Raw genomic sequence first — 17,339 nt, forward strand, 5'->3', positions numbered from 1 at the left:
CTGGATGTTTGTATCTGCAAGCCTACTGAGGATTCCAGCAGAAGAAAGTCTATTAATTTTCCATGTACTTGTTGACGAAAAAGCTATCAGGATTATGGGTTGAATATTTCTAGAGTAGGGAAAGTAAGGGATGCAATTAATCTCTGTGAACTAAAATATACCTCTTTTCATTAATCTTTTATTGTAAATGAGCAAAGTAATTGAACCAGTACCACACTGTCAGAATAAATGCAATGCCAGTGGGATATGCATGAGAGAGCACATACTGATTGAGTATTAAATATCTAACGGCAATAATTTATGGTTCATTACCTCTTTTTGGAGTTCCTTAGTTGCAGAGTGCTTGAATTTTAAGTAGACAGACTTTCAGCAGAAACTGCTTTCAAATGCTGAACATAGCAAATGTGCAAAACCCTCAGCAATCTACTTAATTTTAGGAGTTTTGTATTTCATTGAGCCAACCTCTGTACCTCTAGAAACACGCAAACTATTGTAGCAACTTGGATAAATGCAATGGAAGGTGCAGTGATGAATACTTCAAGGACATTATATAAGCAGACCTCATGTAAAAATGGTCAAATACCTTGCTATATGTTTTCATATAAGGAAACTTCAAAAAGGCTGAATTCTATAAAAGGGAGCAAAGCACAGCCACTTAAGTGACTGTGTTACGTGGTATAATTTCGTTATCAAATAGAGTAGCTACTCCAACTGTTCAAGGGGAAAAAAGTCAGATATCCACTTGTATAATTTTACATTATATTTATAGAATGTTATACAAGTGGATAAATAATATTATCTCTTTATTTTGACTTGAATATTCCTGACAGCATCAGTTTTACAGAGACTTGTGGCAATGGTAAGAAGTAAGAATTTGGCCTCTTACCTCCCTACCCGTTTTCCTGACTCCGAGCAGAGTCACTTGCAGGGAAAAGATGTCACTTTTGCAAAATTGACACACCACGACCTTCTGTACCACAGGTCTCCTGACAGATTCGAACTGGTCTGCCTTGATGAAGCCTTTCGAGGATCAAAGAAAAGATCAAACTGAAAGTGGAAATAAATGCCTCAGTGTTTTTATATCCTCTTCATATTGATTTCATACAGGTGTAGCTGACTAAATCTCAGGCAAAACAGACAGGAGGTAGTCCACACAGATTTTAATCCACTTTCTAAATTTTACTCTTTCTGTTGCCTACTGAAATTGGTCCTAGAACTCATGCAGGGCTTTGTAGACTCTTGGGCCTATCTGTTCCTGGTGAATTCTGCTCATCAGTTAAAAATTAAACTGTCCTATTCAGACATTGCTCACTTGGCAACAGACTGCTCTATGTTTACTGTTTATTGATTTTTGTTAACTGGGACTATAGAGAAGAAGCATTTCAGTTTCAAAGTCGTCCCAGAGGACACTGGCAGGTTACAATCACTTATACTGTAAAAAAGCTTCATGTTAATTGACTCTATATTTACATATTATGAATGCATATTTTAATCTGTTTTACATGAATAAGTCCTCCACAATGAAGATTTCATTTCCTTTTTTGAAACAACATAACTACTTGCCTTATTTGAAGAGACAAATCTCTTCTAAATTGTTTTGACCTTTCCTAGTGTCCTTTCTTAAAGTGGAAGTTGTATCTGCTTTCTCAGTTCAGGAATTTCTTATCTTAAAAGCAAAGGGATGAACTCAACTTCAAACTGAAACCACTCCATTGTGCTCTTTCTAGTTTGGCAAGTCACCCTATCTGTCTATATTTGAAACATCCAAATTCCTGACTAGCTCAACTAAATTATTTTTAGTCACAATAGACAAAAGGCTGAGAATAGACCAGCTTCAGCAATACACTAGGAAAGGTCTCTGGTCAAAACCAGAAAGACATGGAGATATCCTAGACTAATAAAATAGGAAGGTCAGGACATCAATATTGTATAGAGCAGAACCAACTGAACATGGCCCTCCTACATCTCCGCAGAGGCACCCTTGGATTCTGAATGTCCTGCTATTGCTGTTTAATATCTTGTCCTCAACCTTGGCAAAGTTTTGTTTTCCTGTACAAATCTTTCATTTGAAACTTTTGAAGACAATCTGCATTAAGAAGAAACATCATCTTATCCAGCTTTAATTTTCATCATCATCAGATCAGGTCTCAGTCAAGACAAAACTGAGACTTCAATAAAATAATATCCATTTTTTCAGCACAGTTTCTGGCCTCTATACTTCATTTTTAGACACAGAAAGTTTTTAGCAGTAGTCATCTCTGCCTCACCCCCCAAATATTTATCTATAATCTGTTGTTTTCCAAGACCACAGCAAATATTAAAAGCCAGCTGTGCTATGTTCTGAAACAGCAAGACAAAGCTTTCCTCAAAGTACCTGACTTCCTTTGCATAGCATCCATGCATTTTCATAAAGTATTAACTCATACAGAACACTGCTACTAGCAAAGATAAATGCCTCCATCTTAAAGCTTCAGGTGAAACCCTAATAAAGAAACATCTTATAGATTTCCATTTGTCATGCACCACATTTAAAGCACTGCGATAAAACAATTAAGCAAATACACAAATGCGAACACTGCAGCCCAGTGTGTTATTATCCCATTTCTTCATTCTCAAATCATTCTAATATTCCTCTAGTAAATATGTGCACTCTAGGGGCTTATCTGTTACTGTTCTGTATCGTTACAGCACCTTTGTAGCAATGTTCTTTTGTGTTCTGAATTACACCCTGCAGAAATTGCTTCTTGCCACTGAGACAGACCAATTCATTTCACGACTACAAATCTATATTAATGTCTTTTCTATAGTATTTAACAATGCCAGTACTTCCACTTGTTACTCTTAAGCATATCAAGGCCTGTATTTCTGGAGACATGCAAAGTTCATAGCAGTTTTTATTGCAATGAAAAACTACCTGATATTTCCATGATCAATACAGTGAAAATAAATGTGCATTAAATTAAAAAGTTAAATAAAAGCAAACAAACAAAAAACTATGACAAGCAAATGCAATGGAACAGTTAAAGAAATAGTTACAGTTTATATTTTTCATCTAAAAGCCATTCTAGCATCATAGCAGCATCAGAATGGAATATGGTAGCAGAGTGCACATGGAATTTAATTTTGAATGATATTGAAAGGTCAGTACAGAATTGCTCAGCTCATATTTTTGTGAAGATAACATGTGTGAACTAGTTATTTCCTCCTTTTAACATATAATGACCTTGTCCATTGATTTAATGAGAAAATTATACATGCTGCACTCAGATTTAACAAACTCTTCAGAATTAAAGATATACCAAAGAAAGGAAAAAAAAAAAAAAAGGAATGAGATTGAGACCTCACACTTGCAACCCAACCATCTGGCAGAAGAAAGCCCAGAGATACCCACACAATGACCTGTGGAGGCTTTATTATGACACATGCTGGAGCAGACAGGGGAAAAAAGCTGTGCAATAGCTCATTTTACCTCAGGTGCACTGACCTTATTAATGTGATATAATGTGAACAATGCATATGGATAAAGTGCCAAGTCACATATGTGCTGCTGGTAGCAAGGAATGGAAAAGACAACACTGTCTCAAAACAGTGAACTGTAATTATAACTTGAGACAACTTCTATAAGCATAATTACACTCAAGTTGCTTAACCTGTGTAAGGGCCATATGTCTCAATTCTGAAGGTTCCAGTAGCATGCCATGTCACAAAGGAACATTCATTTGTTCATTAAAAATCTTATTTAAATTCCCACTGAATTTTAGCATTTGAATTGATCTCCTCAATTCCTATAGCGAATATTGAGACCTGACACCATTAAAGAATCTCTTCTAATGCTTAAAAGTGAGTGAATAAGAACTCCTAATTCTCTTTCTAGCTCTGTTATAGCCACTGTATAACCCTGACAATATTTCTTTTATTCTCTATGTCTTTAGGCATCTGCAAATTGCCAGCATTCAAAAGATTTGAAATTTGTGCTATTAGCATCCCTAGGCCCTGTAAGGCAGAGCTAAATAACGTAACAATATAATGATCTGCGCTTGCTTTCTACTGCTTCCTAGTCACAGCTGACACTATCAGATTTGAGATACAGCAGTTTAAATAGATTGATAATTGCTTGAGTATTACTTTTCTTGCATATGAGATAAATTAGCAGTTAGGACATGTGAGAGAATTGCTTCCAGATTCCAAAAGGCAGAAAACTAGTTAGAGTGCCCTCACTAAAGGGTGTGCTTCAAAAATTTGGTCCTTTTATTTTGGATCAGATGTGGTCAGGCTTCCTCATCTACTAGCCACACACCAAAAAGTGTCCTCATATGTCAAAGACCAGGCTCTGCATCAAAGGACATCTGCACTCAAGTGACACAGGTCATGATGCCCATGGCTGATCCCACCATGCCAAGGCAGAACAGGGCTGAGCGGGGCACGAAGCTGTGTCGGGGCGGCTGGAGCACTGCCTTGGGATGCCACCGCCATTGTTCACAAAGCACATGCTGTTCAACAGGCAGAGGTTGACTACTCTCTGGCTTGGGCCACAGATACTTAAAGAAGCAGCTTTAAAACAGCTGTTTGTCTTTCCCCTCAGCTTATTTCTTTGATTATGTGTATGTTTTTAATTTCACAAGCACATTGAGTGGAGAGACAGATGAGATCAGAGACTGATGAGTTCAGAAAGGGACTTCTGAAGAGGAATAGTTCCACAGGGATCCCCCAAGGGAATCCATTAGAGGTCCTAATGGCAGATATGTTTTTGAATAATGAACTTTAAGAATTGTTTAATGAATATTAGATTATATTAAATATACAGGTTACATTTGAAGCCTGACTAAAACAATTGGATATTGAAATTTGTTTTACTTTGGAAAGAATTGAAAACAAGCACAGAAGACTACTGAACTTATGTTGGTTCTCATGATATTCCCCTCTGCTTACTTCAGAGCAAGTCACAAGAATATGAAAATCTCCCAGAGACAAGAATTGGATTCAATGAAACATAAAAGAAAAACAGAAGAGACAAATGGTCATGCTGATCAGTCTTATGCAAACCTGTCTCATCTGAGTAAGAGATTAACAAGGACCAAAGCTCTCTACTATGGATCTAGGGGTCCACAGATGAGTTTCTTGGCTGTGATCTATCTTCCAAATAGCCACAGTGTGGCAGTGTGACACTCCAACTGCAAATGTGTATTTCCCTCGAGCCGGACAATAGCTAACAAAAAACCCCACAGAAAAGCACACACAGTGGATGATAGGTCCTCTCAAACAACCGTTTTGTTCTACAGCTCTACTTTCACCAGTCTACATCACTTGCAGTCACACACATGGCCATGCTGCCCCCATTCTAGAGTCTCCTTGGGTCCCATTTTGCACGAATGCTTGTGAAAGCAAGGGTGCACACTGGGTGCTGGGTTACTGACAAGAGCTACTGAGGTCTGTGTTTTGGGATTGTGGAAAGGGTGAAAAGAGAATAAAAGGAGGCTTCTTCTGTTTAGTTCTGAAAAGAATCCATCCTAGTGCTAACGTTTTATAGTCAGTGAAAGACTTCCAAACCAAGATTTTCTATCAGAAAAAACAAATATTGAAGAGCTCCCACCCTCAACATCCAGATGTGACATAAAAAGGTCTGGGCCCACTCCAGTGAATATTTCTGTACCGCTGCAACATTTCAGAAGGGAGCCTTTAATTCTGAGGCAAATTTGTGCTTGAAGGTCATGGTATAAAACACAATAGTCACTTCACATTATTAAACTGCAAAGTAATTAAAAAAAAATCAGCAAGTAAGACTGCAGTAAACTAGTTATAGGAAGTATTACACAGGTTTTATAGACTGATGTGCAAGCAAACCCTCCAAAATTTATTTGTTTTGGGCTTTTTGGGTGGAATTTTTTTCTTCCTCCATCTTAAAATAAGATCATGAAAGGCTGCAGCAGCTCAGTCCTCCTCTGTCATTAAGCTGTCCTGGCTCCTGTCACCAGCACTCCTTTATGCATCTCATGGCTTTCAATTGAAATACTGATCAAGTCTGGCCCTACTGAATTTTTACAATTAAAGTTTCAAGGTGACATGCTATGGCATAACATTAAGCATAGATTTCATTTGTCCTTCATTAATAATCAACCTTACAGTCAAATATCCATTAACATGAACTGCATAATAAAATCAACAACAATTTCAAATGAATTCCCATATGAACAAAACATTTCAAGTGCTTAATATTTCACACTCCTCTTTCACCAGATACAGTTCAGTAGCACTCTAGCTCTTTGAAATCTTCATAATGCTTTTTATCTTTGGAAATGAAACATTTTCCTTAGACTTTCATATCATCCTTATTACTTTACATCAGTGCCAAGTCAATTCCCTTTCTGGATTACATCTGTCCTCTCATATCTCCTTTACCATTTAGCAAACAAAATCGCTCCTCTGGATCTTCTCTGGGTATTTACACTGTTCTAAACGAAATTAGCAGAATCAGATACTAAGGCAGCCCTCCTCTGCTTCATAGGCTGGCATGTAAAGTAAGTAAAAGTTCTGAGATAAAATGCATCAAACAAGCAAAATTAAGTGGGCTTGCTATATATAGCATGACTTGGCAATGTAAGTCCTTTAGTATCACCCACTGGTGTGCTTTATTGTGAAAATAATCCTTCAATCTAAATTTATGTCTCTTTCACCATCCTTTACATGTGTTTTTTTTTTTCTAAGCAAGAATGTGATCTGGTATGCACATGTAACCTGGTACTATTCTGTTCAGAAACATTAATGTTAAGCTCCAAAGAACAAAACTCTCAGCCATTATCATTATTAATAAAAAAAAATATTTACCAATTGTGACTGGAACCTCTCAAGATTTCAGATTTAACTACTTTTTGTGGATGTGAACCGTGTGATTACTTATATTCTGCAGAGGTGACTTTGGCATGCTCAAAATCTGCGCTTTTTGATGTTAACTAACTTCCTATAAAATCCTGTGAATGCAAGATAAGGAGGCTTTTACCTGAGAGCAGCTAAGTCTGATAAGTGAGGTGTTTGATTAAGCTCAACTAAGATTAGGAGAAAGTTATTGATGCCTTATCTCAAAAAGACTATAGAGTTAGACAGCTATCTCAATAATAAGACGTCCTTTTTCTCAACTTCAGACAAAGCCAGAATCCAACCATTTTTAATCCAATCCACTCACAGAATTCAGACAATACTATTCATTTACTACAGTTCAAGCTGCAACATTTCTATGACAGAGACAATATTTATGACAAGATCCAGAACAGTACATATGGATTTCCCAAGCTTATGTATTGTAGACAAAAAAGATTTCCTAACATTTCTCCATCTTGAGTTGAAAGCACATGGTTTCTAAAGTACTGCTTCCATTACATAGTAGTCCTCTGAATATAATGCAGAGCAATTTCCCAGTACTTTATGAAATCTATTCCTTTAGGCTACCATTTACATCCTAGGAATTACAGTGCCATATCAAGCATCTGCATGGACATCATTAATATTTAAAGTGGGACATAGAATTTAAGCAATTGAAAAGTCTGCAATCATAAAACACACCCACCCATCCCCTACCTATGTGTCATTTTGCAGTAGAAGCAGCTATTCATCCCCTCTCCCCACAGTTGATTTTTGGGTGGGGGCATGGTTGGTTTTTATTTTGACAGCATCCTGTTGCCTAGACAGCACAAGCAATAACTGGAGAAAACAGTTCTGGATCCTAGGACTGCTTTGTGAAAATATTGGCACTGTTAGGAATGGAGAACTGAACAGAGTAAAAGACCCTTAACCATGACATTGTATGACCACAATGCCTCCTCTCCTCCCTGCAGCCCATGGCACTCTAAAAAGGAATCTGAGAAGTGGTCTGTGCACCTCCATGCTCAGCACACCTTCCTTGTCACATCCCTGCCCCTCCACGGCCCTGCTCAGGGTATCTGCTCCCTATGTATCTCATACCAGGGCACCTCATTATCGAAATATTGCTCATCTAATGAGCAGTTCTTTATTGCAGACTTTTGTATGTGTTTCAGTGGCCCCAAACTTCTAGGAAACTTGGTGTATTGACTGATGGGAGACCACTCTTGGATTTTTACTGAACTTGACCTTCTTTCCCTCTCCTTCTGTAAATTGCCTGACACACTGCTGTAAGTCTATACACTTAGTCAAGAAACTGTAATTATCAAAATGCATGAAACTGGAGATATAAGTTGCACTTGTTCATCACACCATCTCATTTCCATACTGTTGTATTTTTTTTCTCATTTTGAGTTACTATGCTGCAAATTAGAGTTACATAACATTCCTGCTTTGTTCTTCTTGCTTAAAGCAATCATCTATGAGGTATCCCACTGAAACAGCTAAATTCTTACTGTAAGGAATATTTAACTTTTCTTGCTAATCCCGACTGCATTAGCTAATTTAACAAAGGTTTAGCATCAGTTCTGATTTATCTTCCAGACCACACCTACTTCCAACATGAAAAAGTGCATGTTAAAACCCCCCAAACTAATAATGTAGCTATCTCTTCTGAATAGACTTTTGAGATCATAATACTGGTACAAAAATACAGATACAATATCTTGAAGTTGTGCAGGTAAGCAAAATAAAGTAAGTTAGGCAGGCCTGTTTTTAACTAGCACAAATATGTATGTTCCTCAAATATAAAAAGAAATTATTGATTTGCTACTGTTACAAGATCTGTTTCTTCCAAGCACTGCTGGCTTAAAGCCCTTTCTGGAGTATACTATTGTTGATCATCAAATACAGCGCATTCCTACATCAGCAGCGTAGGAGGTAAGATTATTCCTGTGAGAATTAGTGTATTCAAGAGGCAAGTGATAAAATCATCACAAAATAGACAAGTTATATTTAAAATTAAATAAAATAATGCACCAGAGGCTTCTGCACCTACTAATGCTTATTTCCCAAACTTGTCTCCTACTGGATCAGGTAGAACAGTGTTTTTACTTCTATTAATTTTTAATTTGACTTTATCAAAGCTGTGGTGCATTCTTCCTACCTCTTTCCTATACACACTTTAAAACAGCTTGCTGAATTTGTACAGCTGTACTGACTAAAGAAGGCTCAAAGCTCCAGATGAAAGCCTCCATTTTACCTGTCAGTAAATAAGCATGCTCTGCTTAGAGCTCATATTTTGGCATGTCAGGAAATCCACTTGTTTGCAAATTTCATTCACCTTTTTCATTCATTCCATACGTGGTTGTAGGGCTCACATTCCAGCAACTTTATGCCTTGAAGAAAAGAAAAACCAAACGAAAACAACAAACCACAAACCACTTTACCATTACTAAAAATCTGCAGGTGATGAGTTTCACACACAGTATTAGAGTTGTACATCCAGGTATTCTCCAAGAAATGGTCACTCTGAACAGCATATTATTCATTCTGCACTGAGCTGACTTTGTTTCCCGATACAAAAACTTGTACATAAAGCAACCATTCTTTTGGCAGAATTGTGGTGCGAGTTTTCCACTGTGTGAATTACCAAGGACTTGGAGTTTCTACACAGTTGCTGGGTGGTACTAAAGTATTGTAAAGAATGCAAGAAACTTCTATACTAATTATCCAATTAATAAAATTTAGACTTGATTTTTCCATTCATTCTTTTCTCATACTGATGAGAAGGAAGGTTTTTGCATGCAAGCCATTCTGGTTAGTATGAAGAAACTATTTTGGACTGTCAACATGCATCTAGAGGAGGCTTGAGATAGAACAGAAGACAAATTGACCAAACATTGATTTATAACAACAGTCAGCCGAAGAAGGCAGAAATGTGAAAACAGTGCAAGCAGAGTGTGAAACAAAAACCTGAACTGTCAGGGAACTGAAAGGACAACCAGATGCTTTCTGCAGTGACATAAATTGAAGTAGAAGTCACCAGGCAGAGATATAAGCAATGCTACCACAACAACACGTAAATAAACTGACTTACTCTAAAAGAGTTGTTCTGTGGAGCTGAAACCAACTGCTGGTTGCATAAATCACATCCACTCTCCGACACTAACAAGCTAGAACACGCATACTTCAGAAAATGGAAGCTATGTAGGAGAGTTGGGGTATTCTCTGCTGCTAGAAACGCAATCTAGAACAAAGAAACTGTCCTCTTTAGGGTCTGAAACAGTGTCCATGTATTAGAGAATAGTTATTGCTGGAACTACTCTTTCAATATATCCTCAAGTGTCACATGAGCACTACTGTTAGTGCTTTCTTTCTGCATTAAGAGATGAACAAATTGGTTATATACCAACTAGCAAAGCAAATGAGCAGGCTAAAAACTACAGAAGCAATAACTCTTTAGTGTACATACCACAGCATTACATGATGCATTAATTTATAGAGGTCCACAGATGACTGATTTTATTGTTCCTGTAAGTCAACAGGTAATCACTAAGTAATAATCAGTTAAAATAACCAGACTTCTGCATTTCAAAGCATAGAATTTTTATATTCAATGCACATATCACATTGCCATTTAATCTTTTAAATTGAAGTTTAGATACAAGTACCTTATACATTTTATTCTGAAATAATGGTATCACTACTAAATACTGAAGATCAAAGCTTTCAAGTATGTGAACACTCAAGTTGAAAAGAGTATCTCCAAAAGCCAAGATCTACATGAAACACTTCCAGGGGTCACCATGCACTAATTAATTCCACTTAACCTCACCTACCATATTTATTTTTTTTAAAAAAAAGAAATTTATCTTTTATATTATGAAAGTATTAGCATATCAAATGTACCTAAAAATACAGTCTCAAAGCTCTTTACAAAGGCTAGCATAGATTGATTAACTGAATTAGTTATTACCTATGTGCTTGTATCAGAGCAAAGGCAAAAATCCCACTGATTTTCCTCAACTCAAACTTTGAGAAAGGCCTTTTCTCTTAAAGCAAATACCAATCAGTCAACAAGAGAAAGGAGTAATATAATACTGGGAGATATCTCAGTTTCTTTTCCACTTGTTCACTTTGTCCATGCTTTAACACAAGAAATATAATAAATTACACTTTCCTACATGCCCTTTTACATATAAAAACGCAAATCTATACAAAGCATTATTGGAAAAAGAGAACGTACTGCAATCTAAGTGTATTTTAGCACTATAGAACCTTTTTCACCTTGCCAAAAAAATATACACTCCATAGAGACATGAAGCAAGATAAGGGGGAAAAAAGGGTAACATATTGAGGTGTGAGATAAAGGTCAGTAAATCATACGAGCATTCTTATGTCAAGACTGAGTCACAGGGTAAATTACTCTGAGTCCTGTATAATACGTACAGAAAGTTGTTGAGATTCAAAACCTGTACAAGCTAGTCTGCTGGAGGAGGGTAGAAATCAAAACTATGAACTCAATCACTCCTAAGTAGATAATAATAATTAAAAAAAACCACAACATAAAGCTTGAAAATGTTCACAAACAGAAAAAAGTGCACATGCTCATTTTGTCCACTTTCTATAAGCAGATATTTAATATGCACAAAACTCAGTGGAATGTTTTTCATTGAATGGAAATTTTTCAGAATAATCATATCAGAAACCAAAGGCGCTCTTCTACCCCACCACCCCAAACTAGAAATGACTCCACCTACTTCAGACACAGCTTTGCACTGTTTCTTGTATTCCTTGTTGTCTTTCTGACTGCTTCAATTTTGTCATCAGGTTTGTTTTGGCAGGTAGATACATTTACAACTTTGACAATAGTTTACACTGTTTTGTTCTCTTCCCCTTTTTCAAATACATTGAAAGATTTGCCTTTAGAAAAGGTTTTATGACAGCATAAAATGGCGATCTTAGTTTAACTCTCAAAAGGGATGAAGGGCTAGACAACATGCCTTAACCTGAAATCCAGCACAGAAATAATTAAATCAACAGGAAATTCAGGCTTTTTTTCAATGTCTCTTCAGCACCATTTTGCTTATCATGTTTTATCTGAATCCATCGTGAAACAGGGAAACAAGACTGAACCAACTAGACTTTACATACATTTAAAGACAAGGCTAGGTAAACAAAATGGTGCTGATTGATAAATCATAATTTCAATGTCCACATATACATCCAATCTGAATCATGAATAATTATTTTTGACAGATCAGCTGGGAAATATTGCAATATTGTTACATTTTGTAGGAATAGCTAAACATCTGAAGTTTCAAGAGGCAACACAACATAGGAAGGCTAGAAAGACATTTTAATATTGCTATAAACATTTCCTTTCTTTTAAAGGAGCAAGGATAATTTGAATCAATGCAAAGAATAGATTTTCAGCTTCTGTTACTTTCAGAGGCACAAGACAGATTGTTTTGTAGTATTAACCTGAGAGAAGTAGAACTCCCAATGGATATTTGTGACTTTGTCACTGTACAAGAGATGTCAGGATTTAGGATTAATGGCATTGTAAAAAACATGTAGTATAAAGACGTATTGTGGAAAGTGGTTATGTATGTAAGAGACGGGTATGTAAGAGTGGTTCAGAAGTAGGAATTTATTTCCTAAAAAATCATATGCGAGCAAACATACAACTACTCAAAATGAAAAGGTCAGTGAAGCTTTCTACTTGGTTCTCTGTTTTGTGTCTTATCACCTTTTTGACCACTACAGCACATGAGCTAGTACTCAGAAGTTTACAGCAAGAAATACAAAGTCCCACCAACACCCATCCTTCACTACTTATTTTTGTTTGGCCAAAGAAGCCACTTAAAAATGCAAAGACCAGTGGACTGTGCAATTAAAGTGCGCTTCAGGAACATGGACGAGCTACTTCACATCACTGGCAGCTATGATAGCTGTCTGTGTATATGCTCTTAGTCTATACCAAGTATATAGTAAATCCTATCATCTCAGTTTAGTCTGAAGCGAATGACTTCATCAAGGTTTTCTTGCATTTGATACTGGCAGGCAAGTATCAAGCATGGCAAGAACAATTATTTTAGGTCAACATTGTAGCTGTGTTATTAGCTGTAACACTCATCTCACAAAAGGACATCAGAATCTAGAAGTCAAAGGTCTTTTGGAAAAAAAGTAACAGAAAACAGACTGTCCTGAACACTTTTCTTCACATCTTAAGCACCTTTCAAGGATACACATAACTCTGCTAATGGAAAAATAAAACTATCTGGGAAAACGCTAGAACTTGTACAGTTTCACTCTTTGACTCAGTATCAAAATTATTTTAATATCACTGAAAAAATTATATAATGACGTTTTATGCTTTTACATCAACAGTAATAGTTACTACCCAATCCATACTTCAGCAAAACCTTCACAAAGCTCCTGCCTCTGTTACATATCCTATAACCCATAGTAAGAACTTGTTGCATTTCAGGCTTATTAAACATATACTTCTTTTATATGAGGACTAATATGCTCAGTTATTTCTGTAAATAATCCTTTTGTCTTGAAAATACAATTCATGTATTTCTCCTTCATGGCAGATAAATGAATTACCTTAAGAGATGGGTTTGGTTTTGCATTTTTTTGTTGTGTTTTGGTTGTGGTTTGTTTTGTTTTGTTTTTAACTTGTTCAAGATTAAGATTAAATGATTACAGAAGAAGTAATTCTGGAGCCTCAATTTTTATTTGGCAGACTACAAGATCTGCCACTTAACTGAGAGCTGAAATAGTTTGTGAACTTTCACAAAGTATGAACTTTGTGCAAGGATAAACAACATGCATAGCAAGGAACAGATCTGTAAGTGGAAACAAGTGGATTTAAACACTCTCCCCACATTTCACTTGAGAAAAGAACAGCTTCACAAAAAAACCTTACTGTTCTTGGTTACAGAACTCATTCTAACTATACTTCTTCATTAGTCTTAACTGATCATCCAGATAAAAAGGCTAATACTAATTTCACTCTTCTATTTAACAAAAAAATTATTGTGTATTCATTTATTAATATAGTACTTATACCAAAGCATAATATTCAACAAAAAAACTAAAGGGAAGCAATAAGGTTCAATTTTTAGAGCAGATACAACATTGCCCTGCTTTCTTGTTTCCTGTAGTTCTTTTATTTCTGCACAGTGATCACAACAAAATTTCATATGCCCCTAGATTGGCAAATTAATTCTTTCATTCTGATTAAAAATATCTCTTTATAGTTTTATCTGGCTTGACTGTTGTCAGCACCAATTTGTATTCCCATTGTGCATTGCTAATTTTTCTTCATTCCCTTGACTGTAATCCAGGTTGTGCAGAGCACTGAGGACAGGTTTGAAGAGACTTCACTCACAACACTTAGTATCCACAGCCATCCTTTCAAAAAGGAATTTAACTACTCAGCGTATGTACTTCACAATTTTTTCTAAGGATACTAAAATGTCTTTTATTTCTTTCCTTTGCTCCCCAAACATGATACTACTCAATCATGGTAACATATTTCGCCAAGTAACATTAAGTACTAAGCTTTCTATTATCCCTTACTTTGCTTTAAAAAAATAAAATCGTAAGGATCTAGCTTTTGATACATAGACATAATTTACACCAAGCAGATTCAGATGATTTAAATTACATCTCTTCACTCTGAAAAGTTACCTGGAAATCTTACACAACCTTTTGTTAGATTCCTGCTGCTGAAATAATTTAAGTTGGGTCAGAAATGCTTTCACTACTGATGCTTTTTCATTTACGCTTTGTTTACTATTCCCCTTTTTCTTCATTACTTTGTTATTTAAAAAAAAAACCTATTAATAAGTTTGTGATTATTAGAAATCGCAAATTTGCAGGTTTTTTTTCTAATCTCTATATTATGCTTAGGAACAGACTCAAAACCACCAAGGTGAATCTTAACTACAAAATTTGAACATAGATTTCAAATTGACTCAATTTCAGTGTTACTCCTGTTTGTTTAAAAGCAGGAAATGAGAAATGCAGTATATTTTCACATGAAAATGTTTTTCTGGTTTTTGTTTGTACCACTTCATTATTTTAAATGAAAAAAAGCACCTGGATGTGAGCTAACAATGGAAGAATAATTCTGATCAGTTACTCAAACACTAAAAATAAACATTTTGCCTGAAGTCAATTATGTAAGATTACAAATAGACACACATTCAGAACCTTCTAACTGCAGCTAATCAAGGAAATTGGAAGGTATGATGCTTCTGAACTAGTGAAATCAAACCCCATAAAAACCAGATGGAAGCATAAGATCTCATAATGCAAGAGTTTTCACCATATCCTGAGTTCTCACAGACTAACAGTTCCAGACAACAAGAACAAATCAGGCTGTGGGGCTTTACAAACTTTGTTTGGGAAAAAGGAGGCACTTTGTTTAAATGTTTCATATATTTTAGTATCATTATATTTTGAATGATTTGAGGAAACCATGTTTTTTTCCTAGAACCCTTTTTTTTTTTAGCCTGATACATGGCAGTTTCAGTCTCTCTCTGCCTTAGAGCATTCCCTCCTGTTCATCTTTAAAACAGAAAACCAGCCTCCTTTGGAGCCAAGCATCCTAGTTTGAATTAAATCATCATTAGCAGGATCACCTTGGGAAAGCTGAATTAAATCAGGATAAAAAAGAAAACCACCATTTCCCTTCACATGCATACCACTGATTTGTGAACCCATAAAGCTGTTGAAAATCCAGACAGATACAATTACTTCTGAAGATTTTTGCCTGCCTAAAAGCCCCATGAATATATTCCATGGACAAATGTCTATAAAAATAAATAATTATAAGAATGCTAGGACAGTCAAAATAGTTAATCAGTCACCCATCAGCAGAATTAAAAATAAAGTCACATATGCAATAGTAGATATCCTCATAACTCCTCTGCCACTCTAAACAGACAAATCTTACCCTCTCTTATTCTGCAATTAAAGCAATTTTCTCTTTTTGGAATGAGGCTATTGGTCAAACAGCTTGCATTTAGAAACCAAAACTCTAAAGAGTTATTTTGAGCTGGTTTCTATTTAACAAAGTGAAATTTTAAAAAAATATTTTTTGAAGTACCATGTGTCCATACAGACCGCAATCATCACAACTGCTCACCCTGCCTGATGCACTGGTCACCCTATGCCTCTGCATCATTAACTCCAAGAGTTCATGGTTAACACTCTCCTATTCCCTACTGCTTTCTTCTCTGATGAACTTACAATTGCTACATAGTGTGCTGGTTTTGGCTGGTGTAAAGTAAGTTTTATTCATAGTAGCTAGAATGGGCCTACATTTTGTATTTGTGCTGAAAACACGGTTGATAATTCAGGGATGCTTCAGTCACTGCTGAGCAGCGCTTACACAGAGTCGGGGCCTTTTCTGCTCCTCACCCCACCCCAGCAGCGAGGAGGCCGGGGGTGCACAAGAAGTCGGGAGGGGACACAGCCAGGACAGGCGACCCCAGCTGCCCCCAGGGGTGTCCCAGCCCACAGGGTGTCCAGCACTTTCTGATCTACAGCCTCCACTGTTAAGTACTAAAACCAGTTTAAAGTTGTCTGCAGATTTTAGTTTTATTGACAAGCACAGAGCAGATATAACATACTTTCCCCTTGGAATGCATTTGCCTTTTATTTATTGCTTCCAATTAAAAACTGTGAAAACTTTGAACAGTTACTCATTGCAAAACTTTACCTGCTTCAGAAAACTAAATTCAATATTTGAAATAGCACAATAATTATTTCATTTTAGCAAGAGAAAGAAAAGAAGCTCTTAAGTTTTCACTGTCAGCACATAGTTAATTCTAACAAAGAATAAATTTGTCTCAGCAATAAAACCTTTTAAAAACAATAATAATGCAACAATAAAGGCTCATCAGTTCCAACTGTAGATTCAAATAGAATAGTATAAACAAATGAAGTAGTTTCACAGAAGTCACTTGAATAAAAAGACAGAAGTACCTTCCAAGTCTTCCTAATCAGTCTCTGGTATTAGGATTAGCATGCTAGTGTAACAGGTCCATCACCTCTTCTCTACATGACTTTCTAAAAATGATTAAACTTATTCTTACTGACATTCTTATTTAATACTGAAAACAAATATTAAATTAAAATGAAAATATTATCTGAAAGCATTGAGCGTTTGGTTTTGGATTTTGAGAGCATAGTTGTTTATCCACCTTCTCCACTTCTTCCTGTAGAGCTCAAAGGCGTACTCTGATGAATCAGGCCTCAATTTAAGGAAATTTACTTTATCCGAAACATATTTTAGACATGAGTGTATAGGAAGCAAAGCTATTTTAGTGAGCTCTCTTTTTATTGGTTACTTTTTGTAAGTGAAAAAACATTTCTAAGTCAAGAGATACCAGCAACAGATTTTAAATTCAATAACTCTAATGAAGATTAATTTACTTTTCCCTTTTATGGGCTTTTTGGATGCA

At 36.1% G+C, this 17,339-nt stretch overlaps 1 protein-coding gene and 1 long non-coding RNA gene across 2 annotated transcripts in view; one reads left to right on the top strand and one right to left on the bottom strand.

Moving 5' to 3' along the window:
• CDH8 (cadherin 8) overlaps window positions 1–17,339 on the bottom strand; it is a 212,252-nt gene that overhangs the window by 193,900 nt on the left and 1,013 nt on the right. The window lies entirely within an intron of this gene.
• The window catches only part of LOC113484322, a 45,394-nt gene that overhangs the window by 1,116 nt on the left and 26,939 nt on the right, over window positions 1–17,339 (top strand). Inside the window, exon 2 of the long non-coding RNA XR_003399203.1 lies at window positions 8,028–8,141. This is a non-coding gene — a long non-coding RNA (uncharacterized LOC113484322). The remainder of the gene's footprint in view (window positions 1–8,027; window positions 8,142–17,339) is intronic.

Source organism: Athene cunicularia (assembly GCF_003259725.1).
Source record: "Athene cunicularia isolate RWA chromosome 11 unlocalized genomic scaffold, athCun1 chr11_part1, whole genome shotgun sequence".
In the NCBI taxonomy this organism is placed as follows: Eukaryota; Metazoa; Chordata; class Aves; order Strigiformes; family Strigidae; genus Athene; species Athene cunicularia.